This window comes from Cavia porcellus, unplaced genomic scaffold, assembly GCF_034190915.1.
Source record: "Cavia porcellus strain 051 isolate PalLab524CR breed Dunkin Hartley unplaced genomic scaffold, mCavPor4.1 scaffold_9, whole genome shotgun sequence".
Classification (NCBI taxonomy): domain Eukaryota; kingdom Metazoa; phylum Chordata; class Mammalia; order Rodentia; family Caviidae; genus Cavia; species Cavia porcellus.
The window spans coordinates 63,511,195-63,533,231 of NW_026947492.1; the positions used below are offsets into that span (position 1 = coordinate 63,511,195).

Below are 22,037 nucleotides of genomic sequence, written 5' to 3' on the forward strand. Positions count from 1 at the left end.
TCAGATTTCTACTTTAAAAATCTAGACTAGGACCAGGGATTTAGCTCTGCGGCTCAAGCACTTGCCTGGTAAGCACAAGATTGTGAGTTCAATCCTTAGTACAAATAATAATAATAATAATTCTAGAATAGAACCAGTCATGGTTGTACATGCTTGTAATCTCAACACTTAGGAGGCTTATTAGGATTGCAGTGAGTTTGAGTTCAAGGCCAGCCTGCTACATAGTGTCTCAAAAAAGAAAGAAAGAAAAATATATCAAAGAACAAATAAAATTTAATTTCCCATTTGTTCCTCATTTGCTTATAACTCCACAGTTATAGCACTAAGATTTGAAGAAAACAATGTATCACTTTTTTTAGTGGTACTTCGGGTTTAATCTATGGGCTTCATACTGAGCTACTTCCTCAGTCTTTTATTTTTGGTGTTTTGTTTTTGTGGTTTTTTTTTTTTTTTGGATACCGGGGATCAAACTCATGACCTCACGCTTTCCAAGCAGGTTCTTAACGCCACTGAGCTGGCTCCCCAATCCTTGTTTTTGTTTTTTTGAGTCAGGGTCTTGCTATGTAGTTCAGGTTAGCCTTGAACTTGCTATATAGCCCAAGATGGCCTTTAATTTATGGCAACCTTCCTGCCTCAGCCTCCTGAGGGATGGGATTACAGGTGTGTGTTACCATCTATCATGCCTGGCTTCTCATTCCTTTTTTTTTTTTTTTTTTTTTTATTCCTTTTCGTTTGAAACGGGGTTTTACTATGATAAATTGTGCAGGTTGGGTTTGAACTTGCTTTCCTGTTACCTCAGCATTTCAGAGTGCTGGGATTGGGCCAGAATATAGTTCAGCAGCACAGCACCTGCCTGTTAAGTGAAATAAATTGGAGTGCTGGGATTACAGGCATGCGTAATCATACCTGGCCAAATTATCACTTTTATACACAAAATTTACATAGGTGACAGAAGTGAATAAATTAATCAAAAGATGGCTGCATCTACAATGAAACACAAACCAGAAGGTAAGCTTTTTGAAGTCAGAGATTTAAATTATGTAATTGTATGAGCTAGGGATTTATCCCAGTGGCACAAGCACCTGCCTGGCAAGCAGGCGAGGTTGTGAGTTTGATTCCTGGTACCAAAAAAAAAGTAATTCTAGAACCTAATATAAGTTGTGTGCAAAATAGAGGTAAGTAATAAAAAATGAATGTGTTAATGATGGATTTTCAGTGCTTTTTTCTTGTTAGGAGCTTAAACTCTCAATTAAGTTGATTTGGTGGGTGAGTCTCAGGCTGGGAGTAAGTTCTGTATTATATTCAGATCTAAGATAATACTAAACAAAGTTTTCTCACAAAGTTAACCTTGGCCTTGACTTTTTTTAGCACTCCTCTTTTCTTTAATTGCCATTTAAAGATCTGTATTCAGTGGATGAGCTGATGCAGGGGAATGTTTCCCTGAGGACATGGCTTATAATGGCAGCCAAGACATTGTGCCTGATTAACTCACTGATTGATTCACTGACCTCTGGAGACCCCAAGAGAGAAAACAGGGGTATTTTTAAACTGCCAGAACTCTGTATTCATTTATGGAGACAGTGAAGGGTGGAGTGGGGGTCAGTGTGATGGTAAAATGAGTAGAGAATGGTCATGAAATCTAGAATTTTAAACTTTTCCTCAATATTGTGTTTTATAGTATTTTGAATTTTCTTTACTGTGTCCTAGTAGAAAGGGCAGAAGCCAAGAAACTGTTTTCTGCTACTAACTTACTTAGAACAAACCCCTGTTGCTGAATGGGTATCGCTTTCTGAATTTATCAAGTGGGCTCAGGAATCTCTGCCTTGCATGACTTTCTGGACTGTAATTGGGATTGGTGAGATGTTCGAAGAGAAAACTACAGAACAGAGATGATGGTGTCCTGGAGATCAGCACGAGAGGAGTTCAGTGGCTCCACCATCCCATCTTTTTTTTTCTTTTTTCGTTTTTTACCGGTACCGGTGATCGAACTCACGACTGCCTGCTTGCAAGGCAGGCACTTATGCCGCTGAGCTAAATCCCCAGCCCTACCATCCCATCTTTTATCATTACATTGTCTTTTTGCTCTGGAGGAATAAATCATACTCTGGTCCCAGATGCTCTGTTTCCTCCAACCTTTCTGGTTTCTCAGCCTCTGCATTGTCACTCCTTATTGTATAACATGGGTGACCCAGAAAAATCAATTGTCTCTGCAAAACCCTCTGTTATCTCTGACTTCTCTCTGCCAGAGCTCACCACAGTCTGTCTTACTATTGCCAGTTTGGAGGTAGCTATTAAAGATGTAGGCTGTGCTGGGCTTAATGGTGTATACTTGTATTTCCAGTACTCTTGGAGGTTAAGGCAGTAGGACTGCAAATTCAAGCCCAGCCTGGGCAACTTAGGCCCAGTCTCAAAAAAAAAAAGGACTGGGGAAATAGTTCAGTGGCACAAGTGCCTGTCTGGCACGTTTAAGGTCCTGAGTTTGATTCCTGGCACCCCCCCCAAACAAATAAAAATGAAAAATATAAAAGAGCAAGAAAGCAAAATAAAGCACTGGAGTCAAACTGTCTGTTTGAATTATTCTATAATTTAGTGGGTGTGTACTTTTGAGGATGTTACTTAATCTCTCTGTAGTTTCTTAGCTGAATAATAAGGGGCACAATAGTAACTGGCTAACTGGCTTATTATGAGAATCAAATGGGCAATATATATGAAGAACTTAGAATAGTATGTGGCATACAGTCAACATTCAAAAATGTTATTTAGGGGCTAGAGATTTAGCTCAGCAGTACAAGTGCCTGCTTGGCAAGTGCAAGATTGTGAGTTTGATTCCTGATACCCTCCTCCCCCCAAATCAGTCCAAAAATGTTATTTATTTTCAAAATAATCGTTATTCAACTGTCTACCTTTAGCTGGGGACCATGTTTATTTAATTATATTTCTTGTGTATAGCACAGTGTTGACACTGTGGGCCCTTTGTAAAAGTATACATATGAATAGTAGATCTCCCATATACAGTACTGATTTTATGACAGTGAACAAGACACTTGTATTCTGTAAGTCTTAGTTCATCTCTTAAATGGGAATTATAACCATTGCCATATAAGGCTGTTGTGAAAATTAAGTAATATGAAATGCCAGGCAATGAGTAAATGTCATTTCCTTCCATACCTGCTAGCTGCATGACATGTGGGGCCCAGGAATCTGCTAGTTACTGTGCTACCCATGTGGTGGGCTGTGAACCCAGAAATACTTATGAAGTGATGTTTTCTTGGATTTTTGGCCTAGGAAAGAAAAAGGAAACAGTACTTTGGGATTACTGTTAGCGTTTCTAGCCTTTTTTCTATCTGCCTGTCCTGTTTCTTCCTTGGAGTCTTAAGTTCCTAAAATAGCCAGAATATTTCTTGGCTTCTTAGTTTTTCAGCTGTCTTAAGCAACCAGAAGCAGTTTTATTTTGGCCCTTTAACGCTGTTTGGCCCTTGTCATCCTTCACTAGCTGTTAGCATATCCTGCTTATATTCAGTTTCCTGACCTGCTATACTTTTTCTAGGGCTAAAATGGCACCCACATCATTTTAGGCAAATCACTTTACCTGGTTCTTCCACCTCAGTGGAAAGCATTCTAACTTGTGAGATTGAAGACTTGAGTTCCAGTGCTGAGTCTATCACCGTCTGTTTGTGACCATGGACAGAGGTCTTGCCCTATCTGTTTCTCAGGCTTTTCATCATTAAAATGAAGGATTTGAATCAAGTAAGTGGTTTCTAAGAATCCTTAAATTTTGTGTTTGAGTTTGGACAAATTACGTCTTTTAAGGATGGTCTTAGTTTCTTCATTGTTAAACAAGTAGGTTGGTTGGTCTGAACAATTTATAAAGCCACATCTAGGACTGAATATTTTCTCATTTCTTTTTCTTTTTTCTGTCTTGTATGGCTTTTTGGAGCATTTCCATGACAGTTAACAGCTGCAGGCAGGAAACCTTTGAACATTTCTAACTTGGCAAAAGTTGCTGTTCCCGCTGAACCTTGTTCCAGCCCGTTTCCTGTGTTTACAGAGTTTGGGTTTTGCACTGAGTGACAGACCTGACAGGTCATACTCTAGTCTCTAGTTCTTTCTCCATAGCCTGGTGGCAGTGTACACAAAAATGAGCACCAATTTGCAAATCTGGAGGCAGGGTTGTCTTTTTTTTTTTTTGGTACTTGGACTCAAACTCAGGACCTTGTGCTTGCCAGGCAGGCACTGTGCCACTGAGTTATTTCCCTGGCCCAGGGTTGCAATTTTTACACAGCAGTGTGACCTTAGGTAAGTGGCTCTCTTTTCTTTTTCATCTGAAAAGCCAGAGTGTTTAACTAGTAAGTCTTAATTCTGATAGTAAGGGATACACATTTTTGCATCCCTTTTATTTCCCCCCTGAAGACCCTTTTCTTTAGTCTAAGTTTCTTCTATATACTCCATTGAAGCATTTCAGGGGAACTTAGCTTTTTTTTTTTTTTTTTTTTTTTTTGGGTGAGAGGACAGTGTCTCATGATGTAGTTCAGGCTGACCTTGAATTCACCGTGTAGCCAAAGCTGATCTTAAAACTCATAGTGATTCTTTTGCATCAGCCTCTTGACTGCTGGGATTACATACAGGCCTGCATCATCACTACACCTGGGTGCACTTATGTGGGACAAAATAAAGCAAAAAACAAAACAAAACCCAAACCAAAAAAAAAAAAAAAAAAAAAACAAACACAAACCAAAAACCCCCCAATCAACAACTTTCTCAGGCCTCGACTGGCAGCAAAGAAGAGTTGAACTGCCCAAAAAATAGGTGTGTAATTGGTAATCAGATATGCATGGTAACCTTCTTATCAGGACTGAGGAGACAGTATCTAACTCTGCTTTCAAATTCTATGTGACTTGGGCACATAATAGCATATTAAGCCTCAGTTTCCTCATATAGCAGATAATAAAATTATAAACTTCACAAAGTTGTTAAGGAGATAATATGCAGAAGTGCTCAATATAATTATTGATATGTTCATTGTTGTTTTCTTCCTTATTTATAATGTACTCAATACTGTTTTTTGGTTTTTTTTTTTTTTTTTTTTTTTGTCTTTTTCCTTTTTATCGGTACCGGGGATCGAACTCACGACTGCCTGCTTTGGCAGGCGCTTATGCCGCAGAGCTAAATCCCCAACCCCCTCAATACTGTTTTTATGGAAAAAGTAAAAAGATACTCAAGTTTCATTCCTTAGGAGATGTTGGGGACAGAATTCAGTTATGGTTGGAAAAACCTCAGGATGTGACCTGGGATGGCCTTATTCATGTGTACAGGTACTCTCTAGGCAGGTTTTATCAAGGACTTTATTTATTCTTTTTTTTTTTTTTTTCTTTAAGATTTTTTGAGACAGGCTTTTGCACTAATTCAGGCTGGCCTTAAACTCACTATGCAGCCCAGGCTGGTCTAGAACTCACAGTGATCCTCCTGCCTGAGCCTCCCAAGCGCTGGGATTATAGACATGTGCCACCATGCCCAGCTTTTGTTTTATTTTGAAGAGAAAAAAAAACTCTTGAGAGAAGGAGATAACCTAACATTTATTACAAACTAACTAGGTTTACTTTATTTTTCCCTCAAGGGGCAGCAATGGTACATACAAAAACCCCTCAACCAACAAAATGTCATCTTGTTGTGTGTTGTCATCCTCAAATCATTCACCCAGAACATAAGACATCTGAGTTCAATTATCCAAACAATACCAGCACAAATCTTTCTCTTAAGTGAACTCAGAGGAATCAGTAGCATAACTATCTTAACTAGTTTTATCAGCCCTTTTATCAATGGGCTATGTAGTTTGATGGTATAGTCTTACTTTTGCTGTTGTGGTTGATGAGACTTGATCTCCCTGTGTCGTTCAGGCTGACCTTAAACTCAAGATGATCATCCTGCATCACCCACCTGAGTGCTGGGATTACAGGTGTGTGCCACCATACCCTGCTGCTTGCATAATCTTAAGTATTTAGAAAGTTACATTATTTTGCTACATTTTACCTGGATGAAGAAACAGTGCTTCCAAAAGGTTAAGCAACTGTTTCAACTTAATGTTAATAAGTTATAATGTCAGGTTAAAGAGCCCTACATAATAATCTAGTATGACTTGAGCCATTTTAGATAATATGTTTAATTTGGCAATTCTCAGTTGTGCTTATTCATCCAAATTCTCAGTCTGTAATTGCCAGGTTCTTTTTATGCTTATCTCCCAAAATGTTTATCTTAGTTCCTAGCTCCAACTGGTACTTGACTCCTGTTCTTACCAACAGTTCTTGAGTCTCCCAAGTTTTACTATTGATTTAGATTCTACTTCCCTGCCCCAATCATAGAACCCTAATTCTTTTCTGAAATATTTGTCAATGGTCTTCTTTATGTCAGACTAGGGATGGATGTAGCTACTAAGTCATATTTTGATCTTTTAGTGTAGTAATTAGATGGACAACGACAATAATTAGTAATAATTGAATATTTAGTATGTGCCACAGTGTCTTTGAAGTACTTTTATATGTGTTAAGTCACTTAATTCTCACAACCTATGAGGGAGGTAACTTTTTTTTTTTTTTGCCTTATTTTAAAGATAGGAGTATAAAGTTTTGATCTGGACTGTGATAAAGAAAAGTACAGGAACTAAGAGCACAGAGAGGGGACCCTGATCAAACCCTAGGAGTCAGCATGGAGAAAGTACTTGGAGGAATTGGAAAATATCTGAAGCAGTTTTGCACAGTGGCAATATCATAGCCACTGAAATATTTTCACGACATGAATATTGCTAACTGAAAAAAAAGGAAGGAAGGAAAGGAAAAAAAGAGAAAGAGAGAGAGAAAGAGCAAGCCTGAGTAGAACCTTGAAATTTGATAGGAATTGGTGAGGTGTAGAATGGGGCAAGGATCTTGTGAGCAAAGGGAACATTTATGTACAAGGCCAAAAAGTGAACCTTGCAGATTTATGGAACTACAGGTAATTTAGTATGGTGGGAATGTAAAGTATATGTGAATGGTAGGGGACAAGGCTAGATAATTCTGTAAAGACTAAGTCTTGTATGTTTTGCTGCATTATATACATTATATAGGCCAAAGGTTCCCATGCTTAGGGATTTGAAACTGAAAGGGATCCTTAGGGGATATTTCATGATTCCATATTGCTTCCTTAATCATTTCAACCAGTGGATACTAAAATTACAATTGTTATTATATAGAGCTCTTTGAAATGCCTTGCTTAAAAAAGTGAGCTGTCACTATAGGAGGATTTAGGGAGCTTTGTGAATGATTTTTTAAAAAGGTTTTTGTTGAAATAATTATAGATTTATATGCAGATTTTTTTGTTATTGTTGTGTTGTTTTTTGAGACAGGATCTCACTATGTAGTCCAGGCTGGCCTCAAACTCTAGGCAATCCTCCTCCCTCAGCCTCCCAAGTGCTGAAATTATAGGCATGCGTCACCACACATCTACATGTAATTTTGAGAAATAATGTGGAGCCAGGCTTGGTGGCACACTCCTGTAATCCTAGTACTAAGCAGGCTGAGGCAAGAGAATTGCTATGAGCTGGAGGCCAGCCTGGGCTACACAAGTGAGTTCAAGGCCAGCCTGCACTACATAGTGAGACCTTGTCTCGAACCAAAAAATGTGCTTGTTTTGGCATCATATATACTAAAATTGGAATGATACAGAGAAGATTTAGCATGACCCCTGTGTAAAGATGACATGCAAATTCATTGTAGGTATGGCGGTGCATACTTGTGATCCTAGTCCTTGAGAGGCTGAGGCAGGAGGATTGCTTTGAATTTGAGGCCAGCCTGAGCTATAAAGTGAGTTCAAAGCCAGCATAGACTACATATGCAGTTTCCTTCATAGCAATATTTTGAAATAATATCATGACCAAGATATTGACTGATACAATGTGTTGATCTTTTCCAGACTTCCCCAGTTTGTTATGCACCTGTGTGTATGTATGTGTTACATTTTGTTCCAACATCAATAGATTTTTCCTGACCTTTTATAACTATTTCTACCTCCTTTCTGTTTCCCAATCCCTTAAATGCCTCTACCTTCTTTCTGCCTGTTTCCCAATCCCTCTCTGATCTCATTTGTAAAAAAGAAAATTTCTCTGTCCTTTTTATTTTTTATTTTGAGACAGGGTTATGCTAAATTGCCAGGACTGGTCTTGAACCTGTGATCCTTCTGCTTCAGCCTCCTGAGTAGCTTGGATTATAGTTGTGTGCTACTGCACCTGGTTGATTTCTGAAAATTTGTCCTTTCAAAAATGTTATGTAAATGGAACCATAGGATTGCATAATCTTTAGTAATTAGCTTTCTGTTTTTGTTTTTTTGCTCAACATAATTCCCTGGAAAGCCATTCAAGTTGTATCAGTACTTCACTTTGCTTTCATTGCTGAGTAGCCATGTGGATTTTAATCTAGTCACCCATTAGTTGAAAAACATATGGATTGATTCTAGTTTTGGCTATTACAAATGAAGCTGTTATGAACATTTGTATATAGGTTTTTGTGTGAACCTGCAAAGGATTTTATTCAGGAGAGTTGCCTAGCCAGATTTGAATTGTGAAAAATTATACTGAATGCTTGATAGACAATGAGTTTGAAGGAAACTAGAACAGAGTCAGAGAGATTAGTGAAGAAACTGTTGTGCTGACCTGGTCCAGGGATGCTGAGTCTTGAGCTCCGTGCTGTGGACCAGTCTGCTTTGAGGAAGAGGCTTTGCCTTCAGAATCAGGTCAGGCTTGTGGGGATGAGGGAGCAGGGCTGGGGGCTGGGGCTCAGAGGAGGCTTAGGCACACCTCTCTTTGGGCATTCCTTTCTCCTACCATAGCCAAAGAAGGCAGCAGTAATAAAGATCTACTCTTAAGCTCAGCTGCGTAGAATGATCATCATGATGGCCGGTTGTTCAGATGTTCTTGGTTATCATCTCCCAAGAAAAGAAGAGGGACAAGTTATCTATTATTGTTTGAGTGGAAGCTTATGTGGGGGAGAAACATAATAAAGCCGTCTCCTTGTTGTGGTTGCTTTTGGAGCCCAAGAATGTGCTCTGTGTTATGGTAGCCAGCAATAGGCCCTAGCCTAGGAGTTTGAGGCTGTCCTCTTGCTGGATGGAATAAATCCAATATGGACAGTGGAAACTGGAATCCCACTCAGTGGTCCTGGGTGTTTGTATCTTCCAGGCCTTTATTATTTACTTTAGGGGAAGCTGAGATTGAGAGGTTATTAGGAGCCAGTCTTATTTCCAAACTCAGAAGGATGTAATCTTAAGAGAGTTGGCTGATGGGTTGGAATCTCTTCTGGGCACTGTGTAAAGCTCCCTGTATGGGCAAGTCTTTAGTGCCTAACTTAACACTTTAGAAAACTTTTCTTAGCAGAAAGATGTCTTGCATTGTCTGTAATTATTTTTTTGGCCATATCAAATTCTGACAAGTGCTGGCTAGGACACAAGAATGTTTGGGTCAGGCACCAGGTCAGGGAACTTGGGGTGGCGTTTGAAAAATTGTTTGTTGATTTAATTCCCCTGAGACTGTTTCATTTCTTGACAGAGGCAGTTTTAGAATATAAAGATTCATGGCAATTGGGACCCCTAAGAGGGGAAAACAAGTTTTCAAAGTCTTGTACAGAGCTGGGCATAGTAGCACATACCTGTAAACCCAGCACTCAGAAGGTGGAGGCAGAAGGATCATTGTGAGTTCCAGGCCAGCCAAGGCTACTTAGTTCAAGACCAATTTTCACTGCATAGTGAGACCCCGTCTCAAAAAACTAAATGAACAAAAACCCAAAAAACAAAACAAACAAACTAAAAAACCAAACAAAAACCCCCTCAAAGTCTGTATACAGCTTTCAGTTATCTCTGGATCAAGTATCGTGTTGCTCAGTGTTGGGCTATACACGAGGAAACAAATTAATCCTTAGGAGAAGTGTAGAGGAAGGTTGAATTCAAAGATTCACAACTGCCACTTCTGCAACTTAGTGTATTTAACCAATCGAGAGGTGGAGACAGAATGGATCACAGAGGCCAGAGACATGTGTTTTATTTTTTTGATTTTCCATTGGCTAGGTTAGCTATTTCAGTTTTTGGCAAATTGCTGCTTGAAAGTGTGGAGTGTTGGGCCAGGGACTTAGCTCAGCAGTTCAGGTGCTTGCCTGGTAAGCACCAGGTTGTGAGTTTGATACCTGTATCACAAAACAAAACAAAAGAAAAGTGTAGAGTATTGAAATGGATGTTTTAGCATGTGAACACTGAGCTGGGCATCAAATAATTTTAATTCAGTCAAGATGACTATAGAAATAAAAAGGTAAACAGACTGTTTATAACAACACTGTGGCAGACCAAGGAACAATTAAAAAACTCCTGCACAAGAACCCCATATTACTGCGGTCAAGACCTTGTTTGTGGTGAGTAGTAGTTGTAGGATTTAGCCATTTTCTTTTGGAAGAAATCTTCCTTTAACAGGCGCTTTTGCAAGATTGGATATTGAAGCCCTTCTGTACCTTGTTGCAGTCTGGGAAATTTATATTTGTAATCCAATGAAAAAGTTATTGGAATTCCATAAGTTAATTCCAATCTATCACTTCCAGTGCTACATGTGGCACAAAGACACAAATACATATCCAAGATGGTGGGGAGCAAGTGGGGTCCTAAATCCAGCTAGTGTGATGAATAACTGGAACAAAGGCTTTGAGCTAGGGCTGAACCCCCAGGTTTTATTAATTTGTGAAGAGAGGCGTGGCTTAGGGATGAGTGACTATGAGAGTGGCAAGAAGTATGTGAGTGCGGTGAGCTAGGTAGGAGGTCTGAAATCAGATCTGCAATATGCAGAGAGAAAGATATGCAGAAAGAGTAACCTGTGTAACACAATTTTAGGTAGAATCTAATGTTTTGGGGTCAGTGATTCAGCTCTGATGTGTAATTTTTTATGCCCTGAGAAGGCATAGCTTCTTGTATTTTTTTTAAATTTTATTTTAAGGAGAGAAAAAGAATAAAAACAATGATACAAAATTTCAAAACAGTAATAGGAAATTGACATAGTTAATATATTCCATATTATCTTGAGGCTTATCTTGATGTGGAGTGTGACTTTCTGTCCCACCTGGCTCACACATGCTTCCTGGGAGCAATAGGGAGCAATACTGACCTGTTGCCTTGCTTCAAAGACTACACATCAGCACCTTGGCTAGACCCATTTGCGTGGCTTAAAATCAGTTGCTGGGATAAGGACAAAACTTAGCCAGCTGTGCATATATCACTTGAAAGTAGGGCCAGCTTTAGCCAAAAGGGAGACAACTGTTTTAAGGAGAGTCATCTAAGCGGTTCTCCACAATTGGGTAAAACTTTTTATTTTTTAAAGTTATTTTGGGACAAGATTTTGCTGTGTAGTCCAGGCTGATCTTGAACTCACTATGTAGTCCAGATTGGCCTTGAATTTTGTGGCAGTCTTCCTGCTTCAGCCTCCCTAGTGTCAGGATCAGAGGTATGTACTATCACTTGGACTTTCTGGTTTTTTAGAGTAAAATGCAGTATTTCACCTTCTGGGACTGTCTTTGCTTGGATTATTCTCCCTTCTGCTCCTATCACCTTATATAAACTGTGATATCTCCTGGTGCTCTCATCTCCTTCTCTGCCATATTTTGCTTTGTGCCTTTTTGCTATGTTTACTCTTTTACTTTTTTTTTGGTACTGGGGATTGAACTCATGATCTTGCACTTGCCAGGCAGGTGCTTATGCCGCTGAGCTAAACCCCTAGCCTTCTTCTACTACTTTTTGTCAGTAAAGACTATTTAAATTCATTCAGCAAGTTCTTTTGAACATTCATTTGTTTATTTGGCAAATAGAGACTATGCTAGTTGCTAGGTGTTGGCTAGAGGTAGGAATCAGCCATTAACAAGTCACAATTCCTGCTACTATAAAGTTTACAGTTTAGCAAAAATAGACGTTATGCAAATTATCATACAAATACTTACAATTGTAAAAAGTAGTGTAAATGAAAAATTTAAGTTACTTTCAAGACTGTATAATGGGGGACTCTGGGAACATGGCGGACAGATAGCAGCAGCTACAGAGGCTCTCTGAAAGACCCAGCTTAGGATTCAGGAATGGTGCGGAGTAAGGAATCATAAGCAAGAGGAGATATGCCCTGCTGACCCAAGAACGAACTGGGCTGAGAGAAACCAACTGGGAACGCAATCCTGGTGCTATAACAGGAACAGAAAAGCCTCAGTGTGGAAGCTGGAGCCCGCGCCATTGGAAGCCGCGATTTGGGTTTCCCGCTGCCGCTGCTGCGTCTACATCAGCTCGGCAGGGAGAGAGACACACGAAAGCTCTGAGAACGGGAATTGGTGAATGGAATTGAAAGCAGGACGGGCGGGGAGCTGTGCATTGACCTGTGGTGAGTGAGAGAAACTGGGACTCTTCCATGGTCTAGGAGACTCCAACAGAGGACATTCTGGTACCAGGCAGACTTGCGGGAACAGGGCGCTGCAGTGACTTCAGTCACTGATCCCCCTCTCAAGTGGGATTGGTGAGCAGTGCCTAGCCTACGTGACGCTGCTGGCTGAGACCCAGTAGGCTAGCACAACCCAGGTCCCAGCGCCTGAAGGTAGATTAACCTGGAGGGGCGGGCCCTGCATAGGGTGCCTAGTCTGCAACTTCCTGGTGTGCTGCGGTGGGCGGGAACACCTAGCCAGCACAATTCAGATTGTGGCCAGCAGGGAAGGAAGCTGGGCCTTCTATATACGCTTGCATATATAAGGAACAAAGAATATGGGAAGAGGCAGCAACAAGAAAGGCTCCTCGGCCCCCAGTCCTGAGAAAGAGGCAATAGCAGACACAGCACCAATAGATAAAAAGCGCTATCTCCAGAGCCTCATAGACAAGTTCAGGAATGAAGTTATTAATGACCTGAAGCTAGACATAAGGAGAATAGTTAGAGAAATGCTAAGCACCACCCAAGAAAAACCAGATGGTGGAATGGAAGAACAGAAAAAGAGGGGAGAATTGTTTAATGGAGAAAATAGAGAAAGCATAGAATACATGAAGCAGGTTCAAAGAGATTACCAGGAAACTAAAAACTCTATGAAAAACTGGCATAACAGCTTGAAAGAAACTAAGGATAGATTATTTGAATTGGAGGGCAGATTTGTAATATGGGAGCATGAAATGAAAAACTTCTTAAAAATAACAAAGAAACAAACAGCAATAATACAAAGACTAGAAGAGGATAAGAGGATCTATAACTTAAGAATTAAGAACATAAAAGAAGAAGTAGGGACACAAACAAATGAACTACAAAAGCTACTCACAGAAATAATCCAAGAGAATTTTCCTAATTTAGCAAAAGGTAAGGATACTCAGTTGTATGAAGCATACAGGACCCCAGCCACCTACAACCCAAACAGAGCAACACCCAGGCATATAATAATAAAAATTCCAGAAATCCAATACAAGAACAGAATATTAAAAGCCGTCAGAGACAAGAAACAGATCACTTACAAGGGAACACCCATCAGAATCACAGTAGACTTCTCGGCACAAACCATCAAATCACGAAGAGCATGGGGGAAATAATTCAAGCTTTGAAAGGTAATAATCTCCAGGCAAGATTGATATATCCTGCACAACTATCCCTGGAAATTGATGGAAAATCAAGGTGCTTCCAGGATAAAGAGGAACTAGGGGAATATGCAACCACCAGTCCAACTCTACAGAGAATACTGCAGGATATTCTAAAAAAGAAAAATACGAAGAATCCAGAAATAGCAGAGAGGCCACAATGAATGGAGCAGAAAACAAAATGAAGAAGACAAACTGACAGCTACTGACAGAAAAAGAGCTCAAGAGAAATGAGACAGAGAAGATTGGATGATAGGAACAGCTATTTTGGAGAAAATGACGTCTTAATAGATAATACTGATTTAGTATCATCTTGTTTTGAAGTCTCATCAAGCTTTTGTTCTTCTGTCTCCCTTGGTCTAAACAGGTTGTATTTTATTGGATTTTATTATATATGATAGTATAAGCAAAAACTTTTATAGACAAGGAGATTGTACAGAAACCATTGTTCATGTTCTGTTAGTTGATTCTAAATACCCTGTAATACTGTCATTCTCTTAAATGGTTTTACATTGTTTTGATATATTTGATGCTACAGTACACGAAGTTATACTCAAAAATTTCAAGGAAAGAGACACTATGGTAACTACTTTTATGTTGGGATTATCTTGTGGTGAAACACTATTTTGCTTAAATGGTTATGTTTTGATCTGCGCTGTTTTGATGTTATGCCCTCTTTTATCTCAATCTCCATTTTATTATTTACTTTTTTATTTTTATCCTTTTAATTAAGGGAAAAATAAATTTAAAAATAGCAGGATATATTATAGTAACCCCCTTTGACTTTCCATTATCTTGATTTAAAGCCCTGTATTGCTCTCACCATCTTGTTTTGACTGATGTTCCTCTATTCTGTTTTGCTTGATAGTACCAGGTTCGAAAGTTTAGGCAACAGCTGTGAAGATACTGGGATTCATTATGACACCCATTCTGGTCGACTATTATCTACTTTTGAAGACCTATAATGTCTCCAATGTTTTGGTTTTGTTGGTTTTGTTCTTTACTGTTTTGTTCAATTTTATTATAACTGATGATATAGTCAATTCTATTAGAGATAGCAGGAGGCATTATGGTAACCATTGTTGATCACCTTGTATTATGCTTTTACATTATCTATTATGTCCACCCTTTTGATTTGACTGACTCTGTTCTGTTATGTCACATTTGGTTCTACTCTCTTTCAAAAAAGTAATAAGAACTGTGGGAGCAATAAAACCAAAAATGTGTAATTGTCATTGTACAAAAGAGAGGAAAAGAAAGTGCTCTAAACAATATAACTGCATGTACATTTAAGTGTATAAGATAGATAATGATATTACTGAGTTTTGTTGGATCATTGAACAGAACTGTTTACAGTCTCACTGTTGGCATGTCCACTTTATAAGCTTTAATTTTATAACTTGAACAATTATTTCTAAGATGACAATATGTAATCCATTAACTAGTGATTTCCTACTGTTTATTTTTTTCTGTAAATCTTTTCTCCTTAAATAAAATTAAAAAAAAAAGACTGTATAATGTTTATCTAAGTCAATTTGAGAGGGAGAGTTGGTCAGGGAAGGTTCTTTGAGGGGACAGTATTTAACTTGAGACTATCAGCATGAGTGCAGATTAAGAAAGAATAAAGACTGTGATTAGAAATTGATTCAGAAGTATCTTCTTGACACATTTGAAGGCTTTCTTTTATTCCATACAAGTTGTTCCATTGAGAGCATCACCTTTATTGTGATCATCTGAATTTCCCTGTCATCAAATTGTGGCTGTAATTACTTTAGTAGACTGACCAAACTGGTTCATTTTAAGTAATGAAATATTCATTTGAATTTATGATTATCTAATTGTCTGTCTCTTAAAGGATCCAAAGGAAAAGATGGGAAAAGTATTGATCCTTAAATCCCAGGAAGTCGTCTAAGTATTCTTCTTCTTAACATTGTTAAAAAAAAAAAAACCCTATAGATTATATATCACAGGTATGATTATAATAGGCATTAGGTTCCTACTCATCAACTAAAGTTTAAATACCTTAAAAAAAAAAGAAATAACAAAGAGGCTTCCATATAGAAAAATGATAGTTTTCAAACCTGAGCTGTACATTAGCTTCACTGGACATGCCGTATACTACTGGTGGGAGTATAAAGTGGTAGTGCAGCTACTTAGAAAACAGTTTGACAGTTTCTTAAAATGTCACGCATACTCCTATCGTATAACTCAGTAGGTCTGCCCCTAGATATTTACTCAAGGAAAGTGAAAGCATATGTTCACGCACATCCTTGTATATGAAAGTTCAGAATAGCTTTATTTTTATTACCCAAAAACTCAAGTGAATAAACAAATTGTGGTATGTCTATCCTAATAAAAGATAAAATTGAGCAAAGTGCTGATTCACAAGGGAACATGGTTGGATCTCAAATTACTCTGAGTAAAAGAAGTCAAGTACAAAGAATGTGCACTGATGATTCCATGTATTTGAAGTTCTAGATAGGGAAGCCTCAATTTGTAGTGACAGAAATCAGGTCAGTGGTTTTATGTGCAGGGAAAATGAGGTTGGCAGTGCAGGGTCAATAGTTTGGGGTAAAGGAAATATTTTGCATCTTAATCAGGGTGGAGGTCATATAAGTTCCATTTGTCTGTGAAACACATTGACACTTAAAGTGGGAACATCTTATTGTGTGTACATGTGTTCTCAGAAATATCCAGACTTCATTTATATGAAGGTTAAAAAAGGCAAAACTTATCTGTGGATAATAGAATAGCAGTTTCCATTTGGGTGGGGCAGCACACAGTAATATTGATTGGAAAAGGAAAAAGGGAAGAAATCTTCTTGATCATTGAAAATGTTCCATATCTTGATTCAGGTGATAGTTACATGAATATATACATATGTAAAAATTAATTAGTCTGTGTTTACTTATGTACTTTCCTGTATGTGTATATCAAAGAAAAAAACCGACATGTGACTTTGCCCCATTCAGGGAGATACTGAATTAATTGATGTAGGGTGGCAGCCTGAGGATCAGAATTTAAGAGATCCCTAGGTGATTCTGATATGTGGCTAGACAAGAGAGTTATAGATCAATATGCAAGGACAGAGAATGGAAGAAACTTTGTATATAAAGAAGGATCATAGGAAGTGGGATTTGCTGGAGATGGGACCAGAATGGTAGCAGGTGTCAGATCTTTGTGGGTCTTGCTGGTCACATTAAGAAATTTGAACTTTTAAGAATAGTGAGATGTTTTTGTAGGGATTTTAAGAGGGAATGACTAGGATAAATACACAGCTAGTAAGCACTAGCATTGCCTATGGCTAGTATTTCTATTGATTGGCAAATAAGTATTTAGATGTGAGATGCTATGTGGATAGTAAGATTTTAAATACTTAAGGAGTACTGAACTAGGATGATGATTGATTAAATTTGGGGGATAGAAGACACATGTTAAGGTTTGTGACATAGGCAACTGGAGAAGAAAGTTTGGAGGAGAAAAGATGAGTTGAGATTCAGAAGTCTTAATTTCTTTTTTTAAAATTTTATTTAAAAGGAAAAAGAAAAAACAAAACAAAACAAAGCGGTGTAAGGGTACAAGTAATACAGAATGACAAAAAAAAAAAACAGTAAGAAATCACCAGTTAATAGATTACATATTATCATCTTAGAGATAGTTGCTCAAGTCACAGTATCAAAGCAAACAAGGTGGACATTCAAACAGTGAGACTGCAAACAGTTGTGTTCAATGATCCAACCAAAAACATTAATATGGTCAGCTACTTAACACCTCTAAACACACTTGCTGTTGTATCTTTTAGAGCACTTTTTTTCCTTCCAGAAATCTTAATTTCAAGTTCCTGAAAAACATCCATGTGGAGACATCTGACAGGTAGTTGGATTCTCTGGAGTCAGAAGTGAAATTAAAACAGTGTACAATAGTACACATCTGCAATCTTAGCACTAAAGGAAGTTGAGGCAGCAGAATTATAGATTTTAAGGCCAATTTAGATAAGTTAATGAGACCTTGTTTCAAAATAAAAATGCAGGGACTGGGGATTTAGCTCAGTGGCATAAGTGCCTGTCTTGCAAGTGTGCGGTCATGAGTTCAATACCCGGTACCAAAAAGAAAGAAAAATGCAAAGGGCTGAGGATATAGTTCAGTGGTAGAGCACTTGCTTAGCACTTGCTTAGCATAGGTTCGGTCCTCTGGATTGAGGCAGGGGCAAATGTAGGGGAGATGAAGTCAGGTTGAGAGGAGAAACCTGCTTTGTACATCAGGGAAATATTTATTCATGTTCGGCACTTCTTCTATTGAAGACCTACTAGTGCTAGGCATTATACAAGTCTCAGAGAATATTGGAGTGAACAAACATACTGGCTGTTGCGGAATTTACTTCTAGTGGAGGGAGGTAGGTATTAAACAAGTCAAGGAGTTAATATATCATGGTCTAGATAGTACATGAAAAAATTCAAAAGACACCAACTCTGCCTTCAGATAAATACAAATAACTATAATGTTCAACCCCTGCAAGTAAAGCCATAAAAGGTGCAAAGTTAGAAGGGCTGGTGAAACTCAGGTACATCTCATGTTATTTAACATGGAATGGTATTCTGTTTATTTAGTACTGAGGATTATACCAAGGACCTTCACACTAAGCTATCTCTTTAGTCCTTTTTCCCTTTTCCCTTTTTGGATTTTTATTTTGAGACAGAGTCTGCTAATTGCTGGGCAGCTCAGGCTAGACTCAGACTTGTGATCTCAGTCTGCCTATCCCACAGGTCCAGCTATGGAGCTTTATATGTATATAGTCGATATTATGGATTACTTTTTTTTTCTGGTACTGAGAGTTGGATCTAATGGCTGTGTCACTGAACTACATGCCAGTCATTTATGTTATTATTTTTTAAATTTTGAGACAGGCTCTTACTAAGTTCCCTGGCTTTTACTTGTGATCCTTCTACCTCAGCTTCCTGAGTAGCTGGGATTATAGGTAGGTACCATGTGTCCAGTTGTGGATTACTTGTTCTTTTTTTCTTTTTTGAGATAGTCTTGCAATATATTCTAGCTGGCCTAGAACTTGCTACATATCTGGAATGTGTTTTATTCTTAATTTTTATGTTTTATTAATACATGTTTGCAGTGCATATTATATTTCTCATAGAGAGTTAGTATATATACATAACACATTTTAATTCTGTTTAATCCTATTTCCTCTCCTTTCTCCTGCCTTGCTCCCTCCATCTCTTAATCCATTCTTTTTTGCAAAAGATCCATCTCTTTATTTCCTATTATCTTTTAGTTTGTTCTTTCCTTGGGTTTTTATAAAAATAAACCATGTGATATTTAAGTTTATAAGCTTGTGTGTCTAATTTGTTAAATTTAAAATTATGGTCTCATTTTCCTACAAATAACTCAAGTTTATATTTGTTTATGGCAAAATAGTACTCCATTGTGTGCAATACTACATTTTCTTTATCCATCCATCTGTTGATGGACATAAAGGGTGTTTCTAAGATTTAGATATTATCAGTTGTGCGTCTATATACATGAGCATGCATGTATCATTGTAATATAATATCTTTTAACTCTTTTGGGAAAATACTTAGAAGAATTCTAAGTATGGAATTTCTAGTTTTAGTTTTTTTAAGAATTCATACTGATTTCTGTAGGTGTTGTACTAGTTCACATTCCACCAACAATGTAGAAGTTTTCCCTTTTCTCTGCAGCTTCACCAGTATTTGTTATTATTTGATTTCTTAATGAGAACCATTCTTTCTGGATTAAAATGGAATCTCAGTATAATCTTAATTCACATTTTTCTGTAATGGCCAGAGACATTGAACATCTTTTCATGTATTTATTGGCCATTTGTACTTTTTCTGAGAAGTTCCTACTCATTTCAGTTGCCCATTTTTTTTTTTACTGGGTCTTTTATTTTGGGGACTTTTGTTTTTGAGACAGAGTTCTCACTATGTACCCTGGGCTGGCCTTGAACTTGTAGTGATCCTCTTGCCTCAGCCTCCCAAGTACTGGGATTTCAGGCATGTGTCACCACACCTGGCTGGAATCTAAGTTTTGAAGTTTTTATATATCCTAGATATTGGTCCTCTACCCAAGGACTATCTGGCAAATTTTTTTCCCATTCTGTTGGTTGTCTTTTCACTCTATTGGTTCTTTTTATTGCTGCGCAGAAGCTTTTTTTTTTTTTTTTGGTCTTTATTTTCGTTTTTATCGGTACCAGGATCGAACTCACGACTGCCTGCTTGCAAGGCAGGTGCTTATGCCACTGAGCTAAACCCCCAGCCCCTACGCAGCTTTTTAATTTGATATGATCCTGTTTGTTGATTCTTGATGTTATTTCTTTGCAAGTGAAGTTCTATTCAGAAAGTCCTTGCCTACACCTACTTCTGCATGAATTTTACCTGTTTTATCTTCTAGCAGATTGTTTCTGTCATAATATTTAGATCCTTTTTTTCTAGTCCCATTTCTGCGCATCATAATATTTAGATCTTTGGCAAATTTTGATTTTAGTTTAGTACGTGATGAGAGATACGGGCCTCAGTCTTCTGCATGTGAACAGCTAGTTTTCCTAGCACTATTAGAAAGAGGCTATCTTTTCTTCAGTGTTTTTTAAAATCTTGTAATTAGTGATCCTCCTGCCTCATCTGTGCATTGTCATGTCCAGCTGTATGGTTTACTTTTTAATGAATGACCCTGAGGGAGAAGTAAGTTTGGTCAGAAGTCAGAGCTTCGTATTTTAGGTCATTTGTGCCAGTGCTGCTGGAGCAATTGAAACCAATGCCGCCAGGGTCCTCCTGCAGCAGAGCTCTTCTAAATCCTTCTCAGTGATGAGAAGAGCTGGGCCTTTTCTTGGGTATGAGGATATGACATTCTAATGGGCACAGGGACATCTTTCATATCTACTGTGTTTACCTAGCCCAGTGATCCGACTTTTCTTTCCTGGATAAGGCTGTCATGTGCTATAGCTGAGGTGAATATTTCACTGGAAACTTTTACCGCTAGCACCAAATCCTGAACCAGTTCTCCATGTTTATATTTTTGTCTAAAGCAATGGTGGCAAACCTATGGTACATGCACTGTTTGTGTCATGGGAAGCTCTAAACAGTTCACCATCACTGGTCTAGAGGAACCATCTGCTTTTCCTCTTCTGCCCCATCCTTATTCTATGTCTTAGGCAACATTATCTCTGGTCCCTCTAGTCCTTGGAAAAATCAGAAAGTCTTTCAGGGTTATACTGCCACTGGTCAGTCTTTTGATTCCTTTCTGAGGCTGAGGGTGCACCTGTTCATCCAGTGAACCAACATTCACTGATTTCACACTTAACATGGTAGGTGTTAGTAGTATTGCCATCCTGGATTTTGGACAATAGAATGAGTTAAAATTGTTTTTATCCTTTTTGCTGGGTGTGATGGCACATACATAATTCCAGCATTTAGGAGGCTGAGATTGGAGAATTGCTGTGAGTTGGAGGCCACCTTGGGCTACATGGTAAATTCAAGACCAGCCTGCACTGAACAGTAAAATGCTGTCTCAAAAAAAAAAAATAAGATAAAAAATTGTTCTTCCCTGTTTCTGGATGTGGCCTGTGAACAGCTGAGCACATGAGAATTAATGTAAAGTGCTTTAAAACTACAAAGAGTCAATGAACCGTGAGTGACTGGCTCTGCTTGTAAGGTAGGAAGATTTGGACACCAGGAAAATAGAGGACGTTGTGGTTTGTCTGTCATAATAGTAATACTAAGATGTTATTTGTTGTGCTTTATTTTATATACCTTTGTGTTGATGTTGCATAAGCAGTGATAAAACTGCTTGTGCCTTAGCACAAATCAATGAAAAGGACCAAATAATAGTAACTATCATCGTATTCCTCACCTTCACATGTTCTCAGTTAAAAAAAAAGTTGTTGACACACACGTAATCTTGACAGTGCAGAGAAAAGGCAAACTAAAACTCAGTTTCTCTTCAACCCTCAAAAACCTGCTTCTGATACCAGATTTGTACTTTTCCCTGTACACTAACCTGTGTGTCCTCTGATTCACCTGTGTTCAAACTCTGTCTTCTTGGAGATGATGTAGGAACAATGTCAGATCCTCCAGGCTGAGGGCTCTGTCACCACTATTGCCCTAGTTTACCCACTCCAGCTCAGTTGCCAGTTGCGAGCCCTAGGTTTTTTCTGTGCTTCTGACCTATATTAGCTATAAGTTTAGTTTCTGTATCTCCTGAGCTAAGTCTTGATTACAGCACAGAATGCATGAAAACACTTATTGCTGGATATTGCAAAGCATACAGATGAAAAGATGAATAGGTGAGATATGTGAGAAGGGCCTGAAGCTTTTGTGCCTTCTGCAGGCACATTCTTTTCTAGGAACTCTACATCTTCAGCTTTCCAGAAGTTC

The 22,037-nt window shown here is 38.3% G+C and overlaps 1 protein-coding gene and 1 non-coding gene across 7 annotated transcripts in view; both read left to right on the forward strand.

Moving 5' to 3' along the window:
- Stim1 (stromal interaction molecule 1) overlaps positions 1-22,037 on the forward strand; it is a 231,260-nt gene that overhangs the window by 114,850 nt on the left and 94,373 nt on the right. The gene's annotated exons all lie outside the window — the stretch shown is intronic.
- LOC111755097 (U6 spliceosomal RNA) lies at positions 7,655-7,759 on the forward strand. Its single transcript, XR_002789685.1, has one exon. It is a non-coding gene; the product is annotated as a U6 spliceosomal RNA (small nuclear RNA).